Genomic DNA, 22,902 nt, shown 5'->3' on the forward strand with positions numbered 1-22,902 from the left:
GAAATGGTGTTTCATTTTTCACAAATAATCTTTCTGAACATTTTGATGCACTTTTATGAAGACAGGTTTTGAAATAACACTTAACTATTCAGTTTGGGGGTCTTTCAGAAGAAAACAACAAATTTCATCTCATCGTCATGTGCTCATTACAACAATTTAAAATGCATTTCTTGATGTGGTTTTAATTCTTGATCAATTCAAGAATTGGCCGGGCGCGGTGGCTCACGCCTGAAATCCTAGCCCTCTGGGAGGCTGAGGTGGGTGGATCGCTCGAGGTCAGGAGTTCGAGACCAGCCTGAGCGAGACCCCGTCTCTACTAAAAATAGAAAGAAATTATCTGGCCAACTAAAATATATATAGAAAAAATTAGCCGAGCATGGTGGCACATGCCTGTAGTCCCAGCTACTCGGGAGGCTGAGGCAGAAGGATTGCTTAAGCCGAGGAGTTTGAGGTTGCTGTGAGCTAGGCTGACGCCTCGGCACTCACTCTAGCCCGGGCAACAAAGTGAGACTCTGTCTCAAAAAAAAAAAAAGAATTGATCCGAGGTATACTTCAAATGTTCAATAATCTTCAATTGCCACAATTTGATGCAGGTCAAGTATCTCTTCTATGAAATTCTCAGGGCAAAAAGTGTTTTGGATTTTAAATTTTTTCAGATTTTGGAATATTTGTATATACATAATGAGATATCTTGGTGATGAGACCCAAGTCTAAACATGAAATTCATTTGTGTTTCATATACACCCCATACACATAGACAGAAAGTAATTTTATATAATATTTTACATTATTTTGTGCATTAAACAAAGTTTTAACTGTGTTTTAACTGAGACCTGTCACATGAGGTCAGGTATGGAATTTTCCACTTGTGGCATCATGTTGGCACTCAAACGTTTCAGATTTTGGAGCCTTTTGGATTTTGGAATTTTGGACTAGGGAAGTTCAACCTGTAACAAAGTTAAACTATGATTTTTATAACTCATTGTTGCTTCAATTTTTGTTATTTTAAATTACATAGGATTTTTTTGTAAAATTTTCTTAAAATATTTGCCATATTCTTTTATCAAAAATGTGTTAAACATATCCAGAAGGATTTAAATCTGAATCATCATGATTCTCTCAGGATATTTTGGTCAAGTCACTTAAAAAATAAACAATATAATATTGATTGCCTACTAGAAGCCAAGAGAATTTAAGTTCTCACACACTAACATATCAAGGTAGGTATTACGTATTAGCCTCATTATGCAGAATAGAAAACAAATTCTCGGGGAGCTGAAGTAACTTTTCAAGGTTGTATAACCAGAGTGGCAGAGTTAGGATTTAATATAAGATCTGGCTAGTTCAAAAGTTTTTGATCATTTCACAATACTAAGCTCCATTCTTTAGGGCTGGTATCATCTGACGTATTCTTTATGACCATTTCAAGACTAGTGATGAAAACTAGAGAGCACAGGAAGGGGGTTCAATGTAAGACTAGAAAGTCCAAAAGGAAATTAATTGGAAAATTCCTAATTTAGAATACTTGTGTAGCCGCAGAATTTTTTAGATGGGAAGGGAAGTTATAGAGATGACCTATCACTTCTAATCCAACCTCACTGTGCAGATGATAAGGGAAAGGCATTTATAGTGTAGGTTCCCACAGTGAGAAAAAGGTTGACTAGGTTACAACAAGGCTTTCTGTCTCTAGAAAGATGTGTCAATCACTGGAAGACCATATTCTTCTGCAATGATCTTGAACTTTTCTTCTATGCCTATAACCCCTACATTTTATGATGGTCAGGCATATAACTAGGTACTTTGCAATGCTATCTCATTTGACTTCTATAACAGCTTCTTGGGGTAGATATTATAATCCCCATATACTGTGAGGAGTCTTAGAACTGAGAAAAACTAAATAACATGCTCTATCAATAGGTGATTTGGGGATCCAGACCAGGTCTGTTTGACACCAAGCTGTGATGGCCCCCAGAAGCAGTTTAAAGGTAGCAATTTGATTGGAGAGGATGTTTGGGGAAGGCACTTCGGAGGTGCATGGATTGAGGAAGATCACAAGAATCCTACAAAACTGTTGGTTTAACACTGTCAATGAGTCTTCCAAGCACTCACTGCTTAGAATCTACATTATTACATGTTCTGCTGACACCAAATAGCCAGGATTCTATCCTATGCCTGATTTCAAGGTCCTAGGTTTTTTTGGGGGGGGATGGGGTGGGTGGATGTTCCTGATTATGAGAAATCTGTTGTAAAAAATAATGATCATATTTTAGACTATTTGCAGAAAGGTGAGTGAATTAATTTTGAATCTGTAAGTGATCAAATGATTATCAAGAAGGGAGCTCAAAAGCAAACTCTACTAGCCTTCTAAGAAGTAACTGACTCAGTATGTTGAAATTTTTCCATTTCTATTTTTCTTTCGTTACCTTTCCTTTTTTCTTTAAATTGTGCTCCTGATTCTTAATTCTTTCCTTTATCAACAACTTTAGGCATATGCCATTTTTTTGTACCCATTGCTTCCTATTATTCTTCAGTCATCAACTGATGAGACTTGGCTTCCAGGACTTTGCTCCTGTGGATCTAAACCTGATCTCCTCATTATTTCCATCACATCAAACCTCTGATTTTAGCTCTGCTTGGCCCTACCATGTAAAAATGGCAATTTGGAACAAATCGTTTGTCTACTCCAACTATAGTGTTAGCACAGGCTGAAAAGAGGGGCTGTAATAGGACAAATATAAAATGATTCTGGCTTGAGTTTACCAGAATTAATAAAGTACTGAACTTGTAAAAAATGCAAGTTTTAAGAATTTTACATCTTAGCATGGGACGGAGGGAGAGAGAGATAGAACTGTGTATGTATATATGAGGGATCTTCAAAAAGTTACTGGAAAATGTATTCTATGAAAACACTATGCATGGATTTCAAAATTTTTTTACACCAAAATAAACTCATATGAACTTGTTATAACATGTCTTAACAGGATCTAGTCTGAGGCACTAAGAGGATAAGATATCAGTTTGAAAAGGGCCTCTATCAGAGTGACAAGAATTCTGCTAAAATTGAAGCAAGACCAAACAACAAATTTTTGGTGAAGATTGGGTGGAAGAATCTTGAAATCGTTGATGCTGTACAAAAAGTTTGAGGGGACAATGCCACAAAGAAACCAGCAGTTTAAAAATGAATAACTTGTTTTAAGAAGAGACTAGAAGATATTGAAGATAAAGTTGCCAGTGGCAGACCATTCACATAAATTTGTGAAGAAAAAATTCATTTTGTTTGTATACTAATTAAAGAGGACTGATGGTTAACAGCAGAAACAATAGCCAACACCATAGAATTCTTAACTGGCTCAGCTTACACAATTCTGAAAAAATAAAGTTGAGCAAACTTTCCGCTCAATGGATACCAAAAGCATTGCACCCAGATAAGCTCCAGACAAGAGGAAAGCCTTAAATAGAAATTTTAAACAAGTGGCATCAAGATCCTAAAGCATTTTTTTTTGAATAATTGTGAGAGGAAATGGAACAAGGCTTTAATGGTATGATCCTGAAGACAAAGCACAATCAAAGCAATGGTTACCAAGAGGTGGAAGTTGCCCAGTCAAAGCAAAAGCAGGGAGGTCATGGGCAAAGGCTATGGCAACAGTTTTTTTGGATGGTCAAGGTATTTTGCTTTTTGACTTTCTAGAGGGCCAAATAATGATAGCATCTGCTAATTATGAGAGTATTTTGAGAAGGTTAGTCAAAGCTTTAGCAGAAAAATCCCTGGGAAACCTCCACCAGAGAGTTCTTCATCATGACAGTATTTCTGCTCATTCCTCTCATCAAACAAGCGCAATTTTATGAGAGTTTCAATGGGAAATTTTCAGGCATCCGCATTACAGACCTGATTTGGCTACTTCTGACTTCTTTTTGTTTCCTAATCTTAAAAAATTGTTAATGGGTACCCATTTTTCTTCTGTTAATAATGTAGAAAAGACTGCACTGACATCATTAAATTCCCAGGACCCTCAGTTCTTTAGGGATGGACTAAATGGCTGATATCATCACTTACAAAAATGTTTTGAACTTGATGGAGCTTATGTTGAGAAATGAAGTTTATATTTTTAATTTTTTTCTTTTAATTCCATTTTTCCATGAACTTTTAGAAGTGTTCTCTTATAATGTGCTCGGTTTTCTAGGTTCTAATGTTTACAGACATGTATCTCATTGACAACTTAGGATTCTCTTTTACTAATCAGTATTTTATTTTCTATTAGGATAATCTGTAATTGTTCACTTCAGGGATTTTGAAACTGAATTACCTAGGTTAATGCTCACTGTTAGAAAATGGATCGTGGAATACATATTGAGTACAAGCTTAATCCTTGGCTTTAACCTGCTTTGGTATCCTTATTTGCCTTTTGCTTAATCTTTGTTTATTTTATTTTGCTCCACTTTTGGCATGTTTTAAGTTGCATTCAATCCCTTCTAGAATTAAACATGATACATATAAACAGTAAAACATATTTAGATTAGACTTCAGTATTTACATTTAATGTTATTATTTATGAGCCACTTAGAGATACATTTATCTTAGTTTAAAATTAGTTACTTATCCCTAATAAACAGAAAGAATGTTTATTGTACTTAATTTGTTATCTGTTTCTATCCACAGGGCATTGTGAAATGGGGGAAACAAGAATAGCAAAAGGAATAGAAAAGAATCATTTTTCAAATAATTTTTAAGGCTATACACTATGTTGTGTGTTAGTTTTTCTAAACCTGTTGACAGTTAACTTAAAATGTAATAGTTTTTCATGTTTAAATATCTTGAGGAGGTGAATACAATGTCTGAAAACATTTTTAAGAAAAAAGTTTTCTTTACAAATGTAGTGGGCAGCAGTATATAAGTAATAAATGTATTGTAACTTTGGAAGAAGAGCTAAAGGCTATTTTCTGTTTCAACTAGAAGTTATAAAGAGTTGGATTTTCTCTAAGGAGCTAATTATTTGCTGAGATTACTATGGTAGCAGATTTTTCAAGAAGCTCAAGATTCCTGTAAATAGCCATAAAAAAACTATAGATGTCATTTAAATGCAACACTGAAACCATATAAGCCTGTTCATTTTTTTAAAAATGGCTGAATGTATAAATAATTATTTTAGCTTTGAAGAATTTTTTAGTTAAAAAGTTTTATAGTCCTTATGAAATAACATCTGAAATTTTTCTGATTGTCTAGTTTTTAGCCTATTTTTATAAAGACAATAACATTTTATAATTTTCAAGTTGATATACAAAGTTCATAGTCTTTCAGAAGATGACATCTTTGTCTGTAAGGTACTAAGAGTTGTAGTCATGATTGTCCATAGTGATCACCCATATGTTGACATCTTCTTAAAATACTATCTTTGGAAATATTTCATAGTAATGTAGGTATTTTTATGGGGTATGTTGTCCTTTCTGGAGTGTCTTGTTAGGAGACATTTCTGTTTCTTGCTGTTTCTTACCCCTCTGACCAGCATCCATTCTCTCTTCTTCTGCTAAGAGAAATAGGTTTTTGTGTGGGAGGAAACTATTCCTCCCTTTCAATCAGTCTACATAGTTTGGTTGGGCCCAAGTCCACCTTCTTATGCCAAAGAGCTTGAAGACTCAGGCTTGGCCAAAGAGAGAACTCACATGCTATGTTAGGGGTGGGTGTATGACCTGAAACAGGTTATGGTCAGTGAACATAAGTCCTGACACATTTTTCTTGGACTTCTGGAAAGAGGTGCTTCCTCTTTCTTAGGGTTGCTAAGTGGGGAGGTTGTTAGTGGGAAGCTTCCGTTGTTCATATTTGCCACACTATGGATGGAGCCTTCTTGATAATTACTTTGGTAGTGGAGCCAAAAAATGGAGAAATACAGTGTCCCGATAATCTTGTTGATCCCCTGGATCAAGCCATGGCTATAGCCAGACATACCTGAGCCACTACTTTACCTTATTTTGCTTAAGCTAGTGTGAATTGTGGTAATGTCATTTACCGAAAAGGCCAGAAGATTCAGATTGGATTTTAGGTAGTCCACTATACTGTGAATTTTAGCAGATGATTTAATAAGAAGACATAGTTTTACTAAGATAAAACCCATTTATTTTTTGTGAAGGAGATTATTGAAGCAATTATCAGGATAATTCAAGGAGAAATATTCTTAATAATTTCATATTTCCAACCCAATTATTTGTATTTTAAAAATTTTAAATAGAACAATCTGACTACTATTAATCTTGAAGGGATAAAGGGAGAAGATCAAGGTAAAGTATAAAGAGCACTAGGTTAATGCTGGGAAAATGAATTCTGCTGGGTGAATTTAAAAGGGAATATTCAAAAAGAATAGAGTTGAGCTCTAATGGGCAACCAGCTGAAGATACAGTGGTCTGGACAGACATTCCAAGCCTGATTTAGTGTTCTTTTGTCTCCTCTTCATTCTCCTGAATATGCTCCTATATCTTGGTGATTTCTTAATTTTAAAAATCATCATCATGATTTCCTACAGACCTTTCTGTTATAGAACATTTTACAGTTCAGTCTCCTTTTGTGATTAGGATTTAATAATTTAGTTAGATCTGGGATTCTTCATCTCCCCTCTCTTTTCTATGCAGGATTTATGTAATTTGGGGGTTATCTATAATAACGTCTTTGGACATTGTGGAAGCCATGTAATGAGTCTCAGTGATAAATCTGACCTAGAGAAGTTGGAACTACCTGGATTCATCTGGGAACCTTTTTTAGTTCTAACTGGATAGTGCTATAGCAAACAATGTCAATCTTCTAAAGGATAAGATCTTTGTATCTTTGAAAAGAGATTTAAATCTCATTGCTTTTGTTTCTCTTGATAATGGCCCCTATTCTTTTTATGGGTTATAGTTGGAGGAAGAACATAGAACTTGGAGTGGATTGGAAAAGATGTTACTATGTGTAATGGAACACACACACACACACACACACACACGTACCTTTTTATGGGTTAATTCTTGGTATAGGGTTTGTAATATGACCTTGCCAATCCATATGTAATGAATATGAAGAAAGTCTCTTGAGAACCTGAAAACTAGAATTGTGTCTTTTGTCTATTTGTTAATTGCCCACTGACCACTTCAAGATCAAAACTACTGAGCAGTGCCTGTTATTAGTAACAGGTTCTATTCTTGTTAACTAAGCGGCTTTGACCTTGGGCAGGGCACTTTGCTTATCTGGATATTTGCCGCAAAGATATTTTCAGCTATAAATTTTTTATTCCATGGGAATTTTTGTAGGTCATTCTAATCTTAACACTAGAAATATTTTGGGCTGAAAAGTGTGGGTAGTCATATTATTTCAGTTTCCTTAGCATTTTTCTCTTGCTTAATTATCTAATGTTGCTCTCCATACCCTTGAGGGAGCACAGCACACTACATTAACTTAATATTCTAACGAGAGAGAAAACTGAGTAATGAATCTATCATTCTATATATTTATCAAGAAAAATTATAGTGGGTCAGAACACACTTCTGAGACATTTGGTCTACTGTTGATACAAGTTTTCTTTCGTTTAACTCCCACTTTGAATTCTCTCCCCTTGGTGATCTCCAATTTGAACAGTAACAGGTTCTTTTTATGTTGCTGTTTGTTATAAAGATAGATGGTTCCTGACAATAACTTGTACAGATTGGTGGCATGTTTGAAAATAACATAGCATTTCCTAGAAAAGGGCTGTCTTCTGGATGTACTATTGATTTTTTTTCCTCCCACCATTCTGTTTTTTACCAAGTATACTGCCAGATTCGTTATCAATCTTATCAAGGATAGAGGAGAAATCCAGTATTCCTCTGGAAATATTATTTGTGTTGTCACTCTCAGAAAATGCGATGGAAAAAGAGGTTCTATAATTTCATACAATCTTTCAGAAAGAGTTACAATGCTGGGGTTGTAGAACAACTGTATGTTCTAGCTATAAGACAACCACTTGCTAATCTTAACATTAATTAATAATCTTAACTATTAAAAGAGACACAAAATTGATATCACTAAATTGGCAGCATAAATTAATAATTATTATGACTTCAAGGTTATGAATGATTCATATTTAAGAACAATTAATGTATAGAACCCTTCTGTGTATTCTATGCAAGACTTACTATTAGATAGGATGATCCAGTATCTTAGCAAGTTCAGCTTCCTCCACATTTGCTTTACACATAAAATGCTAAGGTCCAATGGGAACTTACCCAAATCTCACATTTTATAGTTGATGAAACCGACTGAACAAGGGTAAATGACTTACCTGAAGTGATTTAGTGACAGAAGTGAGATAAGACCACATATCTCCTAATAATCACTTACTAATTTTTAAAAATTCATTTATAAGTAGAGACCAATTCTTCTTATTCTTGGAACTTTTTAGAGCAGGTGTCTTTGGGAGTCTTCCTTATTTAATAATACATGTTTCAGTGAAAAATTGAAAACAATAGCATTTAATTCAAAGCAATAAAAGATCAGTTTGTAACTAGGTTTTGTCAGTTTGCATGTTGATGTAAGTATATAATTTGATAAAATATTGTGTATACTGATTAAAAAACCATAGTAACAAGTGTTACTTTTTTTAAAATTTCAAAATATTAAGGGGGCACAAATGTTTTTGTTACATGGATATGCTGTATAATGCTGAAGTCAGGACTTTCAGTGTGTCCGTCACCAAGACAGTGTTCACTGTACCCAATAGGTAAGTTTTTATTCTTCACCCCCTTCCCATCCTCCCCCATTTTTAGTTTCTAATGTTCTTTATGTCTCTTTGTGCCCGTGTGTACCCATATCATTTAGCTTCCATTTATTAGTGAGAACATGTGGTATTTGCCCATTTTTATACCCAAAGCTCATGTATCCAAAAGAAAATAGTCTTTGACTCTTCATTTCTCTTCCATATCCCTGGAAAAGTTTGTAACATTTCTTCAGGCATATAAGAGCTGACAACTATTTTAATGGTTTTATTCAAGGAACTAGGAGTGAATCCTAAGATGGACAATTTATGATACACAGACATAAAAAGCATGATTTAAAAGAATCTTTTATAGTGCTATTCATTTATTTATATTATGGATAATGGTAATTTAATAAGTACCTTATATTTTAGCTGTGAATTCAACAGTGTTTGGAATCATTTTATGTCTTTATGTGACTATCTGTGCGTATGTGTGTTTTTCTATCGAATCTATATCTATGGTAAGCACAAATAGCATATATACAAAATTTAATATATGTATTTTTAAAAGTGCAAGTAGCTCAGTGAATTTTCACAAAGTGAACATGCCCATTTCACCACTACCCAGATCAGAATAAAGCAGTATCAACCTTGAAACCCTCCTCAGGCACTCTACCAATCTTAACCCATCTGCCCCCATCCCAGTGTCAACTATTCTCCTGATTTCTGTCATCGTGGATTAGTTTTTTCTGTTTTTGACCTTTATATGAATGGAGTCATAGATTAGATACTCTTTTATGAATGATCCTCTTCCTTTAATATTGTATTTGTGAGATCTATCCATATTGTTGCAAGTGATTGTAGCTTGTTCGCTCTCATTGCTGTGTAGTATTCCATGGTATCAATACACCACAACGTATTTATCTGTTCTGTTTTTGATGGCCATAATGTCGTTTGGCTATATAAATAGGGCTGCTCTGAACCTCTTGCACATGTCTTTTGGTGCACAAATATATATATATTTATATATATTTTTTATATATGCATATGTATATGTATGCATTTCTGTTGGGTAAATACCTAGGAGTGAAGTTATTGGGTCATAAGGTATATACGAGTATGATCATGATTGCTGGATCATATGGTTAAGAGTATTTAAAATTTTTTTACAATAACATAATATTTTTAATTGAAAAATTATAATTGTACACATTTATATGTTACAGTGTGATATTGATAGATCTATACAATGTGGAATGATTAAATCAGACTAGTTAACATATCCATCACCTTGCTTACCTACCTACTTTTTATGGTGAGACATTTAAAATTTAATCTTTTAGTTATTTTGAAATATACATTTGTATTGACTTTAGTCACTCTGTTGTGCAATAAATCTCAAAACATATTCCTCCTGTCTATCTGAAACTTTGTACCTTTTGATCAAAATCTTCCCTTTTCTCCTTCCTCATCCTGCCCCCTGCCCTAGCCTCTGTTAACCATTGTTCTGCTTTCTACTTCCATGAGTTCAGCCTTTTTAGATTTCACATATAAGTGAGATCATGAAGTATTTTTCTTTCTTTGCCTGGCTTATTTCATTTAGCATAATGTCCTCCAGGTTCATTCATGCTGGCACACTTGAGAGTTTGTTTAGTTTTGTAAGACACTGCCAGATTATTTTCCATAGTGGCTGTACCATTTTGCATTCCCACAAGCAAGGAATCAGAAATCCTGTTGTTCCACTTCTGCAATATTTAGTGTTGTCATTGTTTTGGATTTTGGCCATTTTAGTAGATATGTAGTAATATCTCATTGTCTTAATTTGCAATAAGCTAATGATAATATGATGTTGAGCACCTTTTCGTATACTTATTTGCCATCTATATATCTCTTTGGTGAGGTTTCTATCCAGGTCTTTTGCTCATTTTTAAATCAGATTGTTCATTTTTTTCTTGTCAAATTTTAAGGCATCTTTGTATATTTCAGATAACAGTCCTTTATCAGATGTGTCTTTTGCAAATATTTTTCTCCTAGTCTGTAGCTTATCTTTTCATTCTCTTGTCAGAGTTTTTCACAGAACAGTTTTTGATTTTAATGAAGTCAGCTTACCAACTATTTCTTTCATAGATTGTGCCTTTGGTATTGTATCTAAAAAAATCATCACCATAACCAAGGCCATTTAGATTTTTTTATATGTTAACTTTTAGGAGATTTATAGTTTTGCATTTTACATGTAGGTCTGTGATCTATCTTGAGTTTTTTAAAAAGGTGTAAGTTCTGTATCTGAATTTTTTTTTTTTGCATGTGGATATCCAGTTGTTCTAGCACCATTTGTGGAAAAGACTATCTTTTATCCATTGTATTGCTTTTGCTCCTTTGTCAAAGATCAGTTGATTATATTTATGTGCATTTATTCCTGGGCTTTCTATTCTGTTACATTAAGCTACTTGTCTATATTTTTGCCAATATCACGGTGTTTTGGTTACTGGGGCTTTACAATAAATCTTGAAGATGGGTAGTGTCCATCTTTGGAGACTTTGTTCTCCTTTGATATTGCATTGGCTTTTCTGGGTCTTTTGTTTCTCCATATAAATTTTAGAAAAAATTTATTGGTATCTACAAAATAACTTTCTGGGATTTTGGTTCAGATTGTATTGAATCTATAGATCAAACTGGAAAGAACTGATATCTTGACAATATTGACTCCATGAATACGGATATCGCTCTACTTAGTTTTTTTATTTCTTTCTCAGAGTTTTATAGTTTTCCTCATATAGAGCTGTAAATATAAAAATAATAACATATGACATATTTTGTTCATTTTATAAATATTTTATTTTTGAGATTCTAATGTAAATTGTGTTTTTAATTTCAAATTCCAAATTTTTCATTGTTGATATACGGGCGAGTGGTTGACTTTTGTATATTAACCTTATTTCCTGCAAACTTACTATAATTCCTTATCAGTTCCAGGAGTTTTTTTGTTGATTATTTCAGGTTTTATATGTAGACAATCATGTTATCTGTGAAAAAGAGACAGTTTTCATTCTTCCTCCCCAATCTATACACCTTTTATGATCAGATATTGATTTTGTTGTTTTTGTTGAGATTTTTGCATCTCTATTCATAAGAGATATATTGGTCTATAGTTTTCTTTTCCTGTGATGTCTTTGTCTGATTTTTGTATCAGGGCAATGTTGGCCTCATAGGATGAGTTAGGATGCTTTCCATTTGCTTCTATCTTTTGGAAGAGATTATAGAGAATTCATATAATTTATTTCTTAAATGTTTGGCAGAATTCAGTAGTGAACCCATCTGGGCCTGGTGCTTTCTCTTTTATTATTAATTATTATTAATTACTTAATTATTTTTTCAATTTATTTAAAATATATAGGTCTATTCAGATTGTGTACTTCTTATGTGAGTTTTAGAAGATAGTGTCTTCCAAGGAATTGATCCATTTTATCTACATTGTCAAATTTGTTGGCTTAGAGTTGTTCATAGTATTCCATTATTATCTTTTTAATAGCCGTGGGATCTGTAGTGATATCCTCTCTTTCATTTCTGACATTGGTAATTTATGTCTTCTCTCCTTTTTTACTTGGTTAGCCTGGCTAGGGGATTATCAGTTTTATATTAATAGGTTTTTTCAAAGAACTAGCTTTTGGTTTCATTGATCTTCTGTATTAAGTTCCTCTTTTCATTTTCATTGATTTCTGCTCTAATTTTTATTATTTTTGTTTATTTTCTTACTTCAGATTTAATTTGCTCTTATTTTTCTAGTTTCCTAGGGTAGAAGCTTAGATAATTGATTTTAGATCTTTTTCTTTTCTAATGTATGCACTCAATGCTATCTATACATTTCTCTCTCAGCACTGCTTTTGCAGCATCATACAAATTTTGAGACATAGTATTTTCATTTTTATTTAGTTAAAAATATTTTAAAATTTCTCTTGAGCTTTTTTCTTTGACTTGTGTTATTTACAAATGTGTTGTTTAATATCCAAGCATTTTGAGATTTTATGGCTGTCTTTCCAGTATTGATTTTGTGTTTAATTCCATCATGGTCTGAGAACAGAAATTGTATTATTTCTATTCTTTTAAACTTGTACTTGTTAAGGTGAGTTTACTGGCCAATTATGTGATCTTTCTTTGTGACTATTCCATGTGAGCTTGAGAAGGATATGTATTCTGCTATTGTTGGATGAAGTAATCCATAGATGCCAGTTATATCAAGTTAATCGATGATGCTGTGTCCTTACTGATTTTCTGCCTGCTGGATCTCTACATTTCTGGTAGAGGAGTGTTGAAGTCTCCAGCTATAATAGTGGATTTATCTGTTTCTTCTTGCAGTTCTCAGTTTTTACATCAGGTGTTTTGATGCAGCGTTGTTAGGTGCATACACATTAAGGATTGTTAATGTCTTATTGGAGAATTACCTTCCATATCATTATGTAATGCCTCTCTTTATTCTTGATAATTTTCCTTGCTCTGAACTCTGCTCTGATTAAAATTAACATAGCTACTTCAGCTTTCTTTTGATTAGTGTTAGCATAGTATTTCTTTCTCCATCCCTTTACTTTTAAAGTGGATTTATTATAGACAACATGTAATTAGGTTTTTTTGATCTACTATTTCTATCTTTTAATTGGTAAATTTAGACCATTGAAATCAAAGTGATTATTGATATAGTTGGATTAATGTTCACCATATTTGTTAATTCTTTTATTAATTACCCTCATTCTTTGTTTCTATTTTTGTCTCCCACTCTTTTCCTGTCTTTTGTATTCTTACTTGAGCATTTTCTATGATTCCATTTTCTCTCTTTTCTTAGCGTATAAATTATACTTCTTTTAAAATATTTTTAGTGTGGTCCTACAGTTTGTGATATACATTTACAACTATTTCAAGTCTGCTTTCATATAATGCTGTACTGTTTCATGGATAGTACAAGTACCTTATACTATCAAAATATTCCTAATTCCTTCCTCCCATCTCTTGCATCATAGTTGTCATTTGTTTCACTTATATATAAACTATAATTGCTGAACATATTATTGCTATTATTATTCTGAACAAACTGTTATCTGTTAGATCATTTAAGAATAAGAAATGTAAAGTGCTCTATTTTATATTCACTTGTTCCTTCTCTAATAGTCTTCCTTTTTATTTTTTATTATTTTTTTAATCTTTTTTATTAATACATAATAATTGTACATATTCATGGAGTACATGTTACATCTTGATACAAGCACACAACATACAATGATCAAATCAGGGTAACTGGGACAAGATTCACCTGAAACATTTATCTTTGCTTTATGTTGGGAGCATTCAAAAACTTCTAGCTATTCTCAAATACAATAAACTACTGTCATCTATAGTTGCCCCATTGTACCGCTGAACATCAGAACTTCTTCCTTCTATTTAACAGAATTACCCCTTCACCAGCATCTCTTCATTACCCCTTCTCACCACCCTGACCAATCTCTAGTAGCCACCGTTCTATTCACTACTTCCTTGAGATAAATTTTTTTAGGACCCATATATGAGTGTGAAAATGAAATATTTGTCTTTCCGTGCCTGGTTTATTTCACTTAAAATAATATTCTCCAGATCTATCCATGTTTCTGCAATTGACAAAATTTGCTTATTTTTCATGGCTAAATAATATCCCATTGTGTACATACACCACATCTTTTTTATCCATTCTTCCTTTGATAAACCCTTAAGCTGATTCCATATTTTAGCCATTGTGAATAATGCTTCAATAAACACTGAAGTGCAAATATCTTCTGGTTACATTTTATGTCTTTGCCTCATCCAAGCGAGGTTTAGAGGCATGCCTTTCCTCTCTACAGTGCTCACCGTGTCTGTGACCCTTAGTTGTGAGTTTGTCCCCCCCAACCCCCTAATCGCTGGAGAATATTACTACCATGTGAGCACCATAGTGTTGATCAGTTAGTACCAATTTGTCGGCGAGTATATGTGTAGACTATTCCTTCGATCTTGTGATACCTCACTATGGATAATGGGGTTAAGCTCAATCCAGGAAAATATAAGAGGTGCTAGATCACTGTCATTTCTTATAATTGAATAATATTTGATTGTATACATATACTAAATTTTAGTAATCCACTCATGAATTGACGGGCACTTGGGTTGTTTCCACATCCTTGCAATAGTGAATTGTGCTGCCATAAACATTTGGGTGCAGATGTCTTTATTATAGAATGTCTTTTGCTCTTTTGGGTAGATGCCCAACAGTGTTATTGCTGGATTGAATGGTATTTCCACTCCCAGCTCTTTGAGGTATCTCCTAATAGTCTTCCTTTTAAATATAGATCTGAGTTTCTTACCTATATCATTTTTATTCTCTCTGAATAACTTCTTTTAACATTTCTTACAAAGCAGGTTTACTGACAACAAATTTCCTCATTTTTTTCCTTATCTGAGAAAGTCTTTCTCTTTCACTGTTGAAGGACAATATTGCAACGTACATAATTCTATATTGGTGATTGCTTTTCTCTCAACACTTTAGATATTTAACTCCACTCTCTTCTTGCTTGCATGGTTTTTAAGGAGAAGTTTGGTGTAACTCTTTCTTTGCTCCTCTATAGCTAAGGTATTTTTTTCTTCTGGCTTCTTTCAAGATTTTTTTCTTTATCTTTGATTTTCTGCAGTTTGAATATCATATGCCTAAGTGTAGTTTCTTTTTTTGAGGGAGGGGGCATTTATCATGCTTGGTGTTCTCTGAGCTTCCTGAATCTGTGGTTTGGTGTCTGATATTAATTTGGGAAAATTCTCAGTCATTATTACCTCAAATATTTCTTTGCCTCCCTCCCTCCCTTCCTTCCCTCTGTGGTATTCCTATTATTCATATGTTACAGCTTTTATAGTTGTCGCAGTTTTTGAAATTCTGTTTCTTTTTTTTTCTAGTCTTTTTTTTCCTTTTGCTTTTCAGTTTTGAAAGTTTCCACTGACATATCTTCAAGCTCAGAGAATCTTTCCTCAGCCATGTCTGGTCTACTAATGAGCTCCTGAAAAACATTTGAATGAAACGCATAGATAAGATAAAGCCCAGACAACTTCGTGTGAACCCTAAATCCAGCAGTGCCTAGAGCTCCAGTTTCACCCTTGACTTCTTCTTTATATGAACTTATTTTTCTTTGCTCAAGCTAATTTGATGTTGTTTGTGCAATTACAGCTAAAGAATCATGACTAACACACAAGTAACCCCCCACATCTGCTTCCAAATGATATCTTGTACAGTACCCCTAAAGTATAAAACAGATAAATGTAGATCTGCTTCTGAACAGAGCACAAATAGAAGTCCTCAAATCTTACTATGTGGCTCTTCCTAGACATGGCAGTTGATTTTTTATGATCAGGTTAAGGGATACCCAGAGAGCTGATAAAACATTATTTCTGGGTATGTCTCTGAGGGTGATTGATCCAGACTACCACAGGGAAGTTGGACTACTGCTCCACAATGGAGATAAAGAGGAGTGTGTCTGAAATACAGGAGATCCTGTAGGGCATCTCTTACTAGTACCATGCCCTATAATTAAGGTCAATGGAAAATTACCACAACTCAATCCAGGCAGGACTACAAATGGCCCAGGACCCTCAGGAAGAAAGGTTTGGGTCACCCTGCCAAGTAAAGAACCATGACCAGCTAAGATGCTTGCTGAAGGCAAACGGAACACAAACTGGGTAGTAGAAGAAAGTAGTTATAAACACCAGCTACAATCCTGTGACCAGTTACAGAAACTAGGACTATAATTGTCATGAGTTTTTCCTTCCTATTTTCATTATGAATAAATTCGTGTGTATACGTATGTATGTTAAACAAATGCCTTGTTTTATTTCCTGTCTTCCTTATCATATAGCATAAGATGTGTTGACTTTTTATTAGTAATTAAGAATTGTTAATTTTATGTCATAGTATTGAAGTTATGGGATATCAGGAAGAGAGTAAACATTGCTGAAGGACTTACTTCCTCTTCTGGGGAAGCGATTAGTGCATTTGCTGTTGTACACAAGATAGTTATATCACGTTAGGTGGAATTATAATATTATTATTGTATTTATTTGAAGATTAAATATGGTTTAAGGAGATGCTTATGGGTGGCAAGTTAATGAGGGGTGGGTTTGTGGTGGTTAATTTTATGTGTCAACTTGACTGGGCCACAGGATACCCAGATATCTGATTAAACATCATTTCTGAATGGTCTGTGAGGGTGTTTCTGGAAGAGATTAGTATTTGCATCTGTAGATTGAGTACAGATGATCACCCTCACCAGTGTGGTGGGCATCATCTAATCCATTGAGGGCCCAGATAAAACAAAAGGGTGAAGGGAAGGCAAATTTGCTGTCTCTTCTGGAACTAGGACTTCCATCTTTCTCCTGCCTTGGACTTCAGAGTTTTAGGTTCTTGGGCTTTCAGACTCTCAGAGTCACTCCACCCCCACTTGCAGATTCTCAGAATGAATTACATCACCAGCTTTCCTGGTTCTCCAGCTTGCAGGCAGCATATCATGGGACTTTTCAGCCTCCACAATTGCATGAGCAAATTCCCATAATAATCTCCTCTTATATTTCTATAAATATCCTATTGGTCTTTTTCTCTGGAGAACCCTGACTAACACACCAGGCCTCTCTTAGATCTGCGTGGAGTCTCTTTGCAGAACAACCCCAAAACTTCAGGCAACATAGTTTAAAAACCACTTGTAGGCCCCCCGGCCCTGGCCCAGGACTGGCCTCAGCCCAGCCGCAGGCAGCCCTGCTGCACGCCGCAGAAAAAGTTGCCATTTTGGTTCACTGCTTCCCCACCCCCGCCCCCGCCTCGCCGGCTGTCCTTCTGGGGCCAGGCCACGGCCCGCACTTGCACCAGCCTCAGGTGACAGGTCTGTCCACTTGCTCTGAAGAGATGATGGATCCCTTCTGCATTGGAGGTGGCCGTTGGCTCCAGGGGTCCAACAGGAGTGGACCCGGGAAGGATGGTGGCTGGAAGGAAGTCAGACTTCCTATGCTGCATGACCCACCGAAGCTGGGGATGCCAGTGGTCCACAGTGGACAGACAGTGCCTGGCCAAGCCCTGCTCTGCTTTGACCCAGGAAGTCCAGCCAGCGACAAGATGGAAGGGAAGAAAAAGGGGCATCCAAAAGCTGAGAATCAGGCTCTCCAAGACATTTCTCTCTCCCTGATGAACCTGTGGAAAGATGAATCAAGGCACACTCGAGAGTGAGATGTCCAAACTCGGGGTGTTGGCTGGAGTTCCCCAGCATCTACAGGGCTCAAGTACCATTACCAGTGGTGCCAAGGGGGTGCCATCTCAGGTAGGCTGGCCTTTCCCTGCCCTGTGAGGCCGTGTTCACCTGCAAGACCCAGCTGCAGAAACACCGGATTTGGAACCACATGGACCAACCCCTGCCTGCCCCTAAGCCTGAGCCAATCAGCCTGCCGGTCACCATCAGCCTACCTGTTGGGGTCAGCAAGCCCATTGGCGTGAGCAAGCCCGTCACCATCAGCAAAATTGTGAGTGTCAGCAAACCCATTGGCATCAACAAGCCTGTCACAGCCAGCAGGCCTGTGTCAGTCACCAAGCTCGCCACGGTCAGCAGGCCCATCCCGGTCACCAAGGCCGTGCTGGTCAATAGGCCCATGCCAGTCACTAGGCCTGTGCCAGTCACCAGGCCCATACCAGTCACCAAGTCTGTGCCAGTCACCAAATCCATTCTGGTCACAAAACTTGTGCCAGTTACAAAACCTGTGCCGGTCACCAAGCCAGTGGTGGTCAGCAGGCCGATTGCCATCAGCAGACACACGCCACCTTGCAAAATGGTGCTGCTGACCAAGTCTGAAGACAAAGCACCTCGAACCACAGGGAGGAACAGCGGTAAGAAAAGGCTGCGGACAACCTGGACACGTGCCCCATCCCACCCAGGCTGGCAAGGCCGGAGAATGGGGAGTATGGCCCGCCCACCACGGGCCAGAGCTCGGCCTTCCGGCTGAGTGCAGACCCCAGCAGCGGCTCCCGGTTGCTGGGCAGGAGGCCCTTGGGCGGCAAGGGGGCACCGCGGGCGGCAGGCCCTGTGTGCCTGCTGGAGGAGGACCTGGAGCGCACAAGGCACAGAAGGAAACAGAAAACACCCAGGAAGTTTACGGGGAGCAGACATCCATTTCAGGGACTTTTGGGCTCAAACGCCTGGTTAAGCCGAGGACAAGGCCCGAGTCCACCGCTCCAAGCAGGAGAGGCTCGGCCCTGAGGACACGCGGAAGAGAGTTCCAGCCCCCGCCACTATCAGCAAGGAGCCACCGGCCCCCACGGCCCAGCCAGCCCCAGGTGGCCCCGAGGAACAGCGGCAACTGGCCATCCGCGAGCGAGGGGAGGCTGTGTGCCCCACCTGCAGCGTGGTCACCCGGAAGACCCTTGTGGGACTCAAGACGCACATGGAGGTGTGTCAGAAGCTGCAGGACGCACTCAAGTGCCTGCACTGCCGGAAGCAGTTCAAGTGCAAAGCCGGTCTCAACTACCACTCCGTGGCCGAGTGCAGCGCCAGGCCCTCCGACGCCGAGGCCTCGGAGGCGGGTGAACAGGAGAAGCAAGAAGGGCTGCGCAAGGTGCTGAAGCAGATGGGCCGGCTGCGCTGCCCCCAGGCGGGCTGCGGGGCCGCCTTCTCCAACCTCGTGGGCCACCAGTACCACCAGCGGCGCCGTGGGAAGCTGCCCTGCGAGGTGGACAGCCCCTCCTTCCCGTGCACCCACCGCGCCCAGACGTACTGCCCGCTCCAAGGCCAGCGGCGACGACCACGTGCGCTCGGAGCACACAGCCCCGGCCCCCAGGAGCCCACACAAGCCCCCCGCCCCCGGAGGCGGAGGATCTGCTCGGCTTGGAGCGGACCCCGCGTGGTCGCCTCCGATGCACGTCGGCCCAGGACACCGTGCTCCACCTGCAGGGGATTGCAGAGGATGAGCTGGCCCGAGACTGGACCAAGTGGCACATGAGGGACAACCTCATGCCCGGGACCATAGGGCTCAACTGAACGCGGTCGGGCCTCCCCACGCCGAACCCCCGGCTGCTGGAGGCGGGGAAGAGCGAGGTGAAGGAGAAGGGCCACGTCAGCTGTCCCAGCAACTGCTGTGAAGCCATCTGCTCCGTAGTGTCTGGACTCAAGGCCCACCTCGCCAGCTGCAGCAAGGGGGACCACTTGGTGGGGCAGTACCGCTGCCTGCTGTGGCCCAAGGAGTTCGGCTCTGAGAATGGCGTCAAGACCACTGCGTCAAGACCCATGCGGAGAACTGGTTCCGCACCTCGCAGACCCATCTCCCAAACACAGGAGCCAGGACTCGGTGGTGCCCAAGAAGGAAAAGAAGAAAAACCTGGCAGGCGGGAAGAAGCGGGGCCGCAAGCCCAAGGAGCGGCCCCAGAGGAGCCAGTGCCAAGGTGCACCCCCCTCCCCACCCCCGCCGGGATGACTGGCCCGGGGATGCAGAGACTAGGGGGCCCTGGGATGCAGAGACAAGGGGGCCCTGGGATGCAGAGACAAGGGGGCCCGGGGCGCTGCTAGCCCGAAGCGGGGAGCTGGCAAAACACCTGAAAAGTGAGCTTGGCGGGTGGAGCCCGGCCTCCTCCCGGCCGCCATGGCCCACTCTGCCCAGGGCCAGGGTAGCTGGCTCCAGGACCTGCTGTCCTCCAGTTCTCCATCCCTACCCCTGCTCGTTCATCCGTCCAGCAGGGCGGCCAGCCACTCTCCCCTCCCTGCAGGTGGCCCTTGCCCTGCTCAGGGCACAGGTGGGTTGGGTCCCCTGGGGCTGGAGCAGAAGCGCAATAGCCGGAAGGTCAGCCCACTGGGAGAAAACGGCAGGGCTGCAGCCTGGAGCAGGCACGTGGCCTTCAGGCCTCCCTGTCTGCTTCCTCAGGCCCTGCTGGATCCCACCTTGGCTCCCCCAAGGGTCAGGCGTCCCTGGTGACCCCTGGCTCTGGGCACAGCCCTGGCATCCACCCTCTGGGCCTCGCCTCCACCCAGCACTGGAATCCGGTACCCCAGCTACCTCCCCGGACAGACCCCTTCCAGCTGCTGCCATGCTGACCCAACAGGCGCCTGCCCTCCCTGGTCCACCACCTCTGGTTCCTCTGCTTCTGTTTTCTACCTCTCCAGGCCTGTCTCCCGCCCCACCCCTGCTCTGTCGTGTCACCCTGCTTTGCCGTGCCCAACCCCTCTGGCCTGGGTCTGCAGTGTTCCCCGCTCGGGGCAAGGGAGGGATTCTGCTTCTCCCACCTGCAGAGTGGCAGGAGCAGCGGCTTGAGGCTCCTGGACACAGCTGCCAGCCCTGGGGGTGAGGGGCCCCCTGAGTGTACTCTGTCTCCCACCTTCAGCTTCCGGACATGGGCGACCTAGGTCGGGGCAGCCTGGTGGGTGCAGACAGACTAGTCTGGGTTCTGGGGCCCATGGGCAGGAAGCTGGGTAGGAGCAGCCTGGCTCCGAGTGGCCACTGGGGGGAGGCAGCCTTCCTTCTGCCAGTCTGGGTTGGCCCAGTGCCCACACTCCTGTGGGAGCCCCCCCCCCCATTTCTACCTGCTGCTTAGTTTCTGGTTGTGTTTCATTTGATACAGGAGCCAGCCAGGGGAGGGGGCTTGGCCAAGGTCACAGGTTGGTGGCGCTCCAGGGCTCTGTCTTTGCTCCTTGTGGGGCCCCGAGGTTGGTGGGGTCTGCAGGTCGGGCACTGGGTGGGCAGGGAGCCCAGGGAGCCTGGAGGAGGTGGCCGCACAGCCTCTGGCTTCCTCCTGGACCCCCACCTTCCAACCACGGCGTTGCAGGGAGGAGGGTGCAGAGGGGTGGGCTTGGACGAAGGCCGTTTTCCAGGGGGTGGGCTGAGGGCTCATCCTTGCCGATCCTGGATGATGTGAATTTTGATATTTGCCCATTTGCTTGTGTCTCTGGGGTGTAGTGGATGCCAGTCTTTTTGCTGTGACAAGTAACAACCTTTTTTAAATTCTGTTTTTTTTTATACAAAAACTCACAACAATCTGACATTTTGGTGCTAAGGGTTTCCTGGTGCCGACGGAGGGGCTGGGCCAGGGTGTGCCTCTGGGGTGGGGCCCAGTGCTGCTCAGACAGGCAGCACTGCCTGGGCACCCTGCCTGCCCCCCCAGTGCTCACCAAGGGGCTCCAGCTGGGCTCAGCTCTCCCTGCCCTGCAGTAGGGAGACAAGTTGCAGGGCAGCTCTGGGGCTGGGGTTGCTGTGCTGTGTCTCTGGCTTTTTCCTTTGGCCAGAAGGCTCTGGCCCTGGGCAGCCCTGGTGTGGTGTGCGAGGGAGGGGATGTGGGGACTTGGACTCCCCTCACCCTCACATACCTTGACCTGGTCAGAGGATGGGGCTTGGACAGGTGGGGGTGGTCCAGCGCCAAAGTGAAAGAGTGGTAGGGTTTGGGGCAGGAGGGCTTCCCGTCCTGTGTTCCGGAGCTTCTCTGGGGTGTGTGGCTGCTGGTGGGGGAGGTGGGGCCAGGCAGCTCTGCAGGGACAGCCTCTTGAGTGGTGGGGGAGCAGGCGCTGGGCTGGAGCTTAGGTGCACTTTGTCCTTGTCACCAGTGGTAGGGCAGGTTGGACCCCAACACCTCTGCAGGGTGTGACTGCCTGCCCCAGCCTCTCAGGTACTTGGCCCTTGGGGAGAGGGGGAGGGGGTCTGGTTTTTGCTGGGGGATGAGTTTCCAGGACACCCTGAAAGCCCACAGGTTGTCCTCATGTGGGAAGGGGGGCCCTGGATACTTGATGTTTAGCACTTTAACTCCCTTATTTGTAAAGTAGGTGTAGGGGCTGCTGCCAAATGTGGCTATTGTGTCTGAGCACCCCCCAACCCCTCTTCCCCAGGTGCTGGCAAGCTGGTCTGCAGGGCCCTCCTCCTCAGCGGGCAGGGGCTCCAGTGGGGCTCAGAAGGATCTGCCCACCTCTTACTCTGGCCCACGTGTGGCCAGGTGAGCAGCCTGGATGTCCCCGTGAGAGGCACCAGCATGGTAGACCCCAGGGTGTGGTGGGCATGGGCCCTGCCCGAGGCCGGGTCTGGAGCCCTCTCTGTGGATCTATCTGTGGTTCAGCGCAGCTCCCCACCCCAAAGAACAGGAAAGTGCCCCGAAGGGCTGACTCGAGGGGGTGACACTTCATGCAAAAATAGGATGCACTTTATTTACCCGGCAATGGCAGTTGGG

General features: G+C 41.1%; 1 pseudogene; it reads left to right on the forward strand.

Moving 5' to 3' along the window:
* The first annotated feature begins 17,625 nt into the window (after window positions 1–17,625).
* Window positions 17,626–20,303, forward strand: LOC123623356 (annotated as a pseudogene).
* The last annotated feature ends 2,599 nt before the right edge of the window (window positions 20,304–22,902 follow it).

Source organism: Lemur catta, chromosome 18, assembly GCF_020740605.2.
Source record: "Lemur catta isolate mLemCat1 chromosome 18, mLemCat1.pri, whole genome shotgun sequence".
Taxonomy (NCBI): Eukaryota; Metazoa; Chordata; class Mammalia; order Primates; family Lemuridae; genus Lemur; species Lemur catta.